Source organism: Lissotriton vulgaris, chromosome 1_1 (assembly GCF_964263255.1).
Source record: "Lissotriton vulgaris chromosome 1_1, aLisVul1.2, whole genome shotgun sequence".
NCBI classification, from domain to species: domain Eukaryota; kingdom Metazoa; phylum Chordata; class Amphibia; order Caudata; family Salamandridae; genus Lissotriton; species Lissotriton vulgaris.
This window is the reverse complement of record NC_141685.1, coordinates 199,608,869-199,616,368: the sequence shown is the minus strand read 5'-3', so window position 1 is coordinate 199,616,368 and position 7,500 is coordinate 199,608,869. Positions and strand designations below refer to the sequence as shown.

The 7,500-nt window shown below is 49.0% G+C and overlaps 13 non-coding genes across 13 annotated transcripts; 9 read left to right on the top strand and 4 right to left on the bottom strand.

Annotated features, from left to right (window-relative positions):
• Positions 1–693: 693 nt before the first annotated feature.
• Positions 694–767, top strand: TRNAN-GUU (transfer RNA asparagine (anticodon GUU)). Its single transcript has one exon. It is a non-coding gene; the product is annotated as a tRNA-Asn (tRNA).
• A 236-nt stretch (positions 768–1,003) lies between these two features.
• Positions 1,004–1,075, top strand: TRNAW-CCA (transfer RNA tryptophan (anticodon CCA)). Its single transcript has one exon. It is a non-coding gene; the product is annotated as a tRNA-Trp (tRNA).
• A 71-nt stretch (positions 1,076–1,146) lies between these two features.
• On the bottom strand, positions 1,147–1,217 carry TRNAG-GCC (transfer RNA glycine (anticodon GCC)). The gene has a single exon. It is a non-coding gene; the product is annotated as a tRNA-Gly (tRNA).
• A 1,161-nt stretch (positions 1,218–2,378) lies between these two features.
• TRNAN-GUU (transfer RNA asparagine (anticodon GUU)) lies at positions 2,379–2,452 on the top strand. The gene has a single exon. It is a non-coding gene; the product is annotated as a tRNA-Asn (tRNA).
• A 236-nt stretch (positions 2,453–2,688) lies between these two features.
• On the top strand, positions 2,689–2,760 carry TRNAW-CCA (transfer RNA tryptophan (anticodon CCA)). Its single transcript has one exon. It is a non-coding gene; the product is annotated as a tRNA-Trp (tRNA).
• A 71-nt stretch (positions 2,761–2,831) lies between these two features.
• TRNAG-GCC (transfer RNA glycine (anticodon GCC)) lies at positions 2,832–2,902 on the bottom strand. The gene has a single exon. It is a non-coding gene; the product is annotated as a tRNA-Gly (tRNA).
• A 1,161-nt stretch (positions 2,903–4,063) lies between these two features.
• On the top strand, positions 4,064–4,137 carry TRNAN-GUU (transfer RNA asparagine (anticodon GUU)). Its single transcript has one exon. It is a non-coding gene; the product is annotated as a tRNA-Asn (tRNA).
• Positions 4,138–4,373: 236 nt separating this feature from the next.
• Positions 4,374–4,445, top strand: TRNAW-CCA (transfer RNA tryptophan (anticodon CCA)). The gene has a single exon. It is a non-coding gene; the product is annotated as a tRNA-Trp (tRNA).
• Positions 4,446–4,516: 71 nt separating this feature from the next.
• On the bottom strand, positions 4,517–4,587 carry TRNAG-GCC (transfer RNA glycine (anticodon GCC)). Its single transcript has one exon. It is a non-coding gene; the product is annotated as a tRNA-Gly (tRNA).
• Positions 4,588–5,732: 1,145 nt separating this feature from the next.
• Positions 5,733–5,806, top strand: TRNAN-GUU (transfer RNA asparagine (anticodon GUU)). The gene has a single exon. It is a non-coding gene; the product is annotated as a tRNA-Asn (tRNA).
• A 228-nt stretch (positions 5,807–6,034) lies between these two features.
• TRNAW-CCA (transfer RNA tryptophan (anticodon CCA)) lies at positions 6,035–6,106 on the top strand. The gene has a single exon. It is a non-coding gene; the product is annotated as a tRNA-Trp (tRNA).
• A 71-nt stretch (positions 6,107–6,177) lies between these two features.
• Positions 6,178–6,248, bottom strand: TRNAG-GCC (transfer RNA glycine (anticodon GCC)). The gene has a single exon. It is a non-coding gene; the product is annotated as a tRNA-Gly (tRNA).
• Positions 6,249–7,393: 1,145 nt separating this feature from the next.
• TRNAN-AUU (transfer RNA asparagine (anticodon AUU)) lies at positions 7,394–7,467 on the top strand. The gene has a single exon. It is a non-coding gene; the product is annotated as a tRNA-Asn (tRNA).
• Positions 7,468–7,500: the final 33 nt, after the last annotated feature.

Here is a 7,500-nt window from a genome sequence, read left to right as displayed (position 1 = left end):
CACTGGAGCCTCTGGAGATCAAGAACTCCGGAAGCCTAGGGTCAGGCCTTTTGCAGAGGCATCTTGTGCCTGGCCATTCCGGGATTGTTGTGTTTCAGGGCCTAGCCATCAATACTCCTGGGATTTCTTTCCAGGAGAACCCTCATGTCCCTGTCCTCCCACAAGCCCGAGCTTTTATGTAAAATAAAGTGTGCTCTGTGGGCCTTCCCCTATGTGCTCTCTGCCTAATCTCTTTCTCCCAAGCTGAGCTCTGCAGGTAAATGTATCTATCTGACTGAGGGGCTAGGGAGGGCCTTTCCCAGCAGTCTTACAAGCCAAGAGTTCAGAGAAAGCACCTGCTCTGGGAAGGAGACTCTGCTCACAGAGAAGACAAGTCCAACATAACACAGTGAAGATGGGATGGGCAAGACACACGCCTCACGGGCTGGTAGCACGCAAACAGAGGAGCAGGGAGCTACGCTAAGCAGGCAAAGAGAAAAGTCATGTATGAGTCTCATGCACTGTGACCGGTAGTAATACTGGCTCTAACACCATTAGACAGTAGTCTAAACATCATAAATTACAACAGTAACAAGACACTAAGCAAATGACAAATGCTGTATGGCATAAAGACGCCTTATATAATACAAGCTCCAAGCAGGCGCACACATGTCAAGACATATATTGAGTCTCAGGAAATGTATACAGTCAATAGTCTCTGTGGCGCAATCGGTTAGCGCGTTCGGCTGTTAACCGAAAGGTTGGTGGTTCAAGCCCACCCAGGGACGTAGCCTTTTGTCTGCATGAAACACAGATACGTACCTTTGCTCTTTCCTGCGTGCGATCCTTTCCCTGAATAGTTCAATCCTCAGCGTTCTCACTGCACCTGCAGTCAATTTCAATAATTAGGATAGAAAACAAAAGGCCAAGCCCTGTAATACAACCGTAGGCATATAAGCAGAGGAAAATAAGTCAAAAGGCCCACAGCATTTGTTCATCTGGCATCGAAGGCTGCAAGTGTAAGGACTTCGTGGCGCAACGGTAGCGCGTCTGACTCCAGATCAGAAGGTTGCGTGTTCAAATCACGCCGGGGTCACTGCTTACCATTTTATTCCCCACTGAGTTCATATATATCATTTCGAAAACAAAGTCAAAAGAAAGCAACCTTGCATTGGCCGGGAATCGAACCCGGGCCTCCCGCGTGGCAGGCGAGAATTCTACCACTGAACCACCAATGCTTCACATGGTGTGTTCACAGCAAGAGCTCTGTCCAAGACAGTGGTCAGGTTCACACACTTAAATTGTACACATATGAACAAAGTGTGCGCAGCAGACATGATAACGCCAACGTTTCACATGATGATGGCAAGAATCAGATGCAGGAGACTATAAGTAATAATGTCTTTGCATTTGCTGAGGTCACTGGCTTGGTACTAGAGTTGTGGTTATCAGGGCATGATGGCAGGCTGCTCCTGACAGAAGTGGCTCACAGAATGCACCCGCCAGATCACCAGCACTATTGTGTTTCAGATCATGTCACTGAACTCTCCTCCTGGAAAATCCTTCCCACTGGCTTTGCCAGATTCTGTGTCCTCCCCAAAATGCTGGGGTGAAACGGGCAGAGTTCTGCGCCCTGCGCCCCTTTACGCGTCCCTAACGCCATCCCAACGCGCCCTGGTCGGGCACAGCCCTGGTCGGGCTTAGATCACTGGAGCCTCTGGAGATCAAGAACTCCGGAAGCCTAGGGTCAGGCCTATTGCAGAGGCATCTTGTGCCTGGCCATTCCGGGATTGTTGTGTTTCAGGGCCTAGCCATCAATACTCCTGCGATTTCTTTCCATGAGAACCCTCATGTCCCTGTCCTCCCACAAGCCTGAGCTTTTATGTAAAATAAAGTGTGCTCTGTGGGCCTTCCCCTATGTGCTCTCTGCCTAATCTCTTTCTCCCAAGCTGAGCTCTGCAGGTAAATGTATCTATCTGACTGAGGGGCTAGGGAGGGCCTTTCCCAGCAGTCTTACAAGCCAAGAGTTCAGAGAAAGCACCTGCTCTGGGAAGGAGACTCTGCTCACAGAGAAGACAAGTCCAACATAACACAGTGAAGATGGGATGGGCAAGACACACGCCTCACGGGCTGGTAGCACGCAAACAGAGGAGCAGGGAGCTACGCTAAGCAGGCAAAGAGAAAAGTCATGTATGAGTCTCATGCACTGTGACCGGTAGTAATACTGGCTCTAACACCATTAGACAGTAGTCTACACATCATAAATTACAACAGTAACAAGACACTAAGCAAATGACAAATGCTGTATGGCATAAAGACGCCTTATATAATACAAGCTCCAGGCAGGCGCACACATGTCAAGACATATATTGAGTCTCAGGAAATGTATACAGTCAATAGTCTCTGTGGCGCAATCGGTTAGCGCGTTCGGCTGTTAACCGAAAGGTTGGTGGTTCAAGCCCACCCAGGGACGTAGCCTTTTGTCTGCATGAAACACAGATACGTACCTTTGCTCTTTCCTGCGTGCGATCCTTTCCCTGAATAGTTCAATCCTCAGCGTTCTCACTGCACCTGCAGTCAATTTCAATAATTAGGATAGAAAACAAAAGGCCAAGCCCTGTAATACAACCGTAGGCATATAAGCAGAGGAAAATAAGTCAAAAGGCCCACAGCATTTGTTCATCTGGCATCGAAGGCTGCAAGTGTAAGGACCTCGTGGCGCAACGGTAGCGCGTCTGACTCCAGATCAGAAGGTTGCGTGTTCAAATCACGTCGGGGTCACTGCTTACCATTTTATTCCCCACTGAGTTCATATATATCATTTCGAAAACAAAGTCAAAAGAAAGCAACCTTGCATTGGCCGGGAATCGAACCCGGGCCTCCCGCGTGGCGGGCGAGAATTCTACCACTGAACCACCAATGCTTCACATGGTGTGTTCACAGCAAGAGCTCTGTCCAAGACAGTGGTCAGGTTCACACACTTAAATTATACACATATGAACAAAGTGTGCGCAGCAGACATGATAACGCCAACGTTTCACATGATGATGGCAAGAATCAGATGCAGGAGACTATAAGTAATAATGTCTTTGCATTTGCTGAGGTCACTGGCTTGGTACTAGAGTTGTGGTTATCAGGGCATGATGGCAGGCTGCTCCTGACAGAAGTGGCTCACAGAATGCACCCGCCAGATCACCAGCACTATTGTGTTTCAGATCATGTCACTGAACTCTCCTCCTGGAAAATCCTTCCCACTGGCTTTGCCAGATTCTGTGTCCTCCCCAAAATGCTGGGGTGAAACGGGCAGAGTTCTGCGCCCTGCGCCCCTTTACGCGTCCCTAACGCCATCCCAACGCGCCCTGGTCGGGCACAGCCCTGGTCGGGCTTAGATCACTGGAGCCTCTGGAGATCAAGAACTCCGGAAGCCTAGGGTGAGGTCTAGTGCAGAGGCATCTTGTGCCTGGCCATTCCGGGATTGTTGTGTTTCAGGGCCTAGCCATCAATACTCCTGGGATTTCTTTCCATGAGAACCCTCATGTCCCTGTCCTCCCACAAGCCCGAGCTTTTATGTAAAATAAAGTGTGCTCTGTGGGCCTTCCCCTATGTGCTCTCTGCCTAATCTCTTTCTCCCAAGCTGAGCTCTGCAGGTAAATGTATCTATCTGACTGAGGGGCTAGGGAGGGCCTTTCCCAGCAGTCTTACAAGCCAAGAGTTCAGAGAAAGCACCTGCTCTGGGAAGGAGACTCTGCTCACAGAGAAGACAAGTCCAACATAACACAGTGAAGATGGGATGGGCAAGACACACGCCTCACGGGCTGGTAGCACGCAAACAGAGGAGCAGGGAGCTACGCTAAGCAGGCAAAGAGAAAAGTCATGTATGAGTCTCATGCACTGTGACCGGTAGTAATACTGGCTCTAACACCATTAGACAGTAGTCTACACATCATAAATTACAACAGTAACAAGACACTAAGCAAATGACAAATGCTGTATGGCATAAAGACGCCTTATATAATACAAGCTCCAGGCAGGCGCACACATGTCAAGACATATATTGAGTCTCAGGAAATGTATACAGTCAATAGTCTCTGTGGCGCAATCGGTTAGCGCGTTCGGCTGTTAACCGAAAGGTTGGTGGTTCAAGCCCACCCAGGGACGTAGCCTTTTGTCTGCATGAAACACAGATACGTACCTTTGCTCTTTCCTGCGTGCGATCCTTTCCCTGAATAGTTCAATCCTCAGCGTTCTCACTGCACCTGCAGTCAATTTCAATAATTAGGATAGAAAACAAAAGGCCAAGCCCTGTAATACAACCGTAGGCATATAAGCAGAGGAAAATAAGTCAAAAGGCCCACAGCATTTGATCATCTGGCATCGAAGGTTGCAAGTGTAAGGACCTCGTGGCGCAACGGTAGCGCGTCTGACTCCAGATCAGAAGGTTGCGTGTTCAAATCACGTCGGGGTCACTGCTTACCATTTTATTCCCCACTGAGTTCATATATATCATTTCGAAAACAAAGTCAAAAGAAAGCAACCTTGCATTGGCCGGGAATCGAACCCGGGCCTCCCGCGTGGCAGGCGAGAATTCTACCACTGAACCACCAATGCTTCACATGGTGTGTTCACAGCAAGAGCTCTGTCCAAGACAGTGGTCAGGTTCACACACTTAAATTGTACACATATGAACAAAGTGTGCGCAGCAGACATGATAACGCCAACGTTTCACATGATGATGGCAAGAATCAGATGCAGGAGACTATAAGTAATAATGTCTTTGCATTTGCTGAGGTCACTGGCTTGGTACTAGAGTTGTGGTTATCAGGGCATGATGGCAGGCTGCTCCTGACAGAAGTGGCTCACAGAATGCACCAGCCAGATCACCAGCACTATTGTGTTTCAGATCATGTCACTGAACTCTCCTCCTGGAAAATCCTTCCCACTGGCTTTGCCAGATTCTGTGTCCTCCCCAAAATGCTGGGGTGAAACGGGCAGAGTTCTGCGCCCTGCGCCCCTTTACGCGTCCCTAATGCCATCCCAACGCGCCCTGGTCGGGCTTAGATCACTGGAGCCTCTGGAGATCAAGAACTCCGGAAGCCTAGGGTCAGGCCTATTGCAGAGGCATCTTGTGCCTGGCCATTCCGGGATTGTTGTGTTTCAGGGCCTAGCCATCAATACTCCTGGGATTTCTTTCCAGGAGAACCCTCATGTCCCTGTCCTCCCACAAGCCCGAGCTTTTATGTAAAATAAAGTGTGCTCTGTGGGCCTTCCCCTATGTGCTCTCTGCCTAATCTCTTTCTCCCAAGCTGAGCTCTGCAGGTAAATGTATCTATCTGACTGAGGGGCTAGGGAGGGCCTTTCCCAGCAGTCTTACAAGCCAAGAGTTCAGAGAAAGCACCTGCTCTGGGAAGGAGACTCGGCTCACAGAGAAGACAAGTCCAACATAACACAGTGAAGATGGGATGGGCAAGACACACGCCTCACGGGCTGGTAGCACGCAAACAGAGGAGCAGGGAGCTACGCTAAGCAGGCAAAGAGAAAAGTCATGTATGAGTCTCATGCACTGTGACCGGTAGTAATACTGGCTCTAACACCATTAGACAGTAGTCTACACATCATAAATTACAACAGTAACAAGACACTAAGCAAATGACAAATGCTGTATGGCATAAAGACGCCTTATATAATACAAGCTCCAAGCAGGCGCACACATGTCAAGACATATATTGAGTCTCAGGAAATGTATACAGTCAATAGTCTCTGTGGCGCAATCGGTTAGCGCGTTCGGCTGTTAACCGAAAGGTTGGTGGTTCAAGCCCACCCAGGGACGTTGCCTTTTGTCTGCATGAAACACAGATTTGCTCTTTCCTGCGTGCGATCCTTTCCCTGAATAGTTCAATCCTCAGCGTTATCACTGCACCTGCAGTCAATTTCAATAATTAGGATAGAAAACAAAAGGCCAAGCCCTGTAATACAACCGTAGGCATATAAGCAGAGGAAAATAAGTCAAAAGGCCCACAGCATTTGTTCATCTGGCATCGAAGGCTGCAAGTGTAAGGACCTCGTGGCGCAACGGTAGCGCGTCTGACTCCAGATCAGAAGGCTGCGTGTTCAAATCACGTCGGGGTCACTGCTTACCATTTTATTCCCCACTGAGTTCATATATATCATTTCGAAAACAAAGTCAAAAGAAAGCAACATTGCATTGGCCGGGAATCGAACCCAGGCCTCCCGCGTGGCAGGCGAGAATTCTTCCACTGAACCACCAATGCTTCACATGGTGTGTTCATAGGCAGAGCTCTGTCCAAGACAGTGGTCAGGTTCACACACTTAAATTGTACACATATGAACAAAGTGTGCGCAGCAGACATGATAACGCCAACGTTTCGCATGATGATGGCAAGAATCAGATGCAGGAGACTATAAGTAATAATGTCTTTGCATTTGCTGAGGTCACTGGCTTGGTACTAGAGTTGTGGTTATCAGGGCATGATGGCAGGCTGCTCCTGACAGAAGTGGCTCACAGAATGCACCCGCCAGATCACCAGCACTATTGTGTTTCAGATCATGTCACTGAAGTCTCCTCCTGGAAAATCCTTCCCACTGGCTTTGCCAGATTCTGTGTCCTCCCCAAAATGCTGGGGTGAAACGGGCAGAGTTCTGCGCCCTGCGCCCCTTTACGCGTCCCTAATGCCATCCCAACGCGCCCTGGTCGGGCTTAGATCACTGGAGCCTCTGGAGATCAAGAACTCCGGAAGCCTAGGGTCAGGCCTTTTGCAGAGGCATCTTGTGCCTGGCCATTCCGGGATTGTTGTGTTTCAGGGCCTAGCCATCAATACTCCTGGGATTTCTTTCCAGGAGAACCCTCATGTCCCTGTCCTCCCACAAGCCCGAGCTTTTATGTAAAATAAAGTGTGCTCTGTGGGCCTTCCCCTATGTGCTCTCTGCCTAATCTCTTTCTCCCAAGCTGAGCTCTGCAGGTAAATGTATCTATCTGACTGAGGGGCTAGGGAGGGCCTTTCCCAGCAGTCTTACAAGCCAAGAGTTCAGAGAAAGCACCTGCTCTGGGAAGGAGACTCTGCTCACAGAGAAGACAAGTCCAACATAACACAGTGAAGATGGGATGGGCAAGACACACGCCTCACGGGCTGGTAGCACGCAAACAGAGGAGCAGGGAGCTACGCTAAGCAGGCAAAGAGAAAAGTCATGTATGAGTCTCATGCACTGTGACCGGTAGTAATACTGGCTCTAACACCATTAGACAGTAGTCTAAACATCATAAATTACAACAGTAACAAGACACTAAGCAAATGACAAATGCTGTATGGCATAAAGACGCCTTATATAATACAAGCTCCAAGCAGGCGCACACATGTCAAGACATATATTGAGTCTCAGGAAATGTATACAGTCAATAGTCTCTGTGGCGCAATCGGTTAGCGCGTTCGGCTATTAACCGAAAGGTTGGTGGTTCAAGCCCACCCAGGGACGTAGCCTTTTGTCTGCATGAAACACAGATACGTA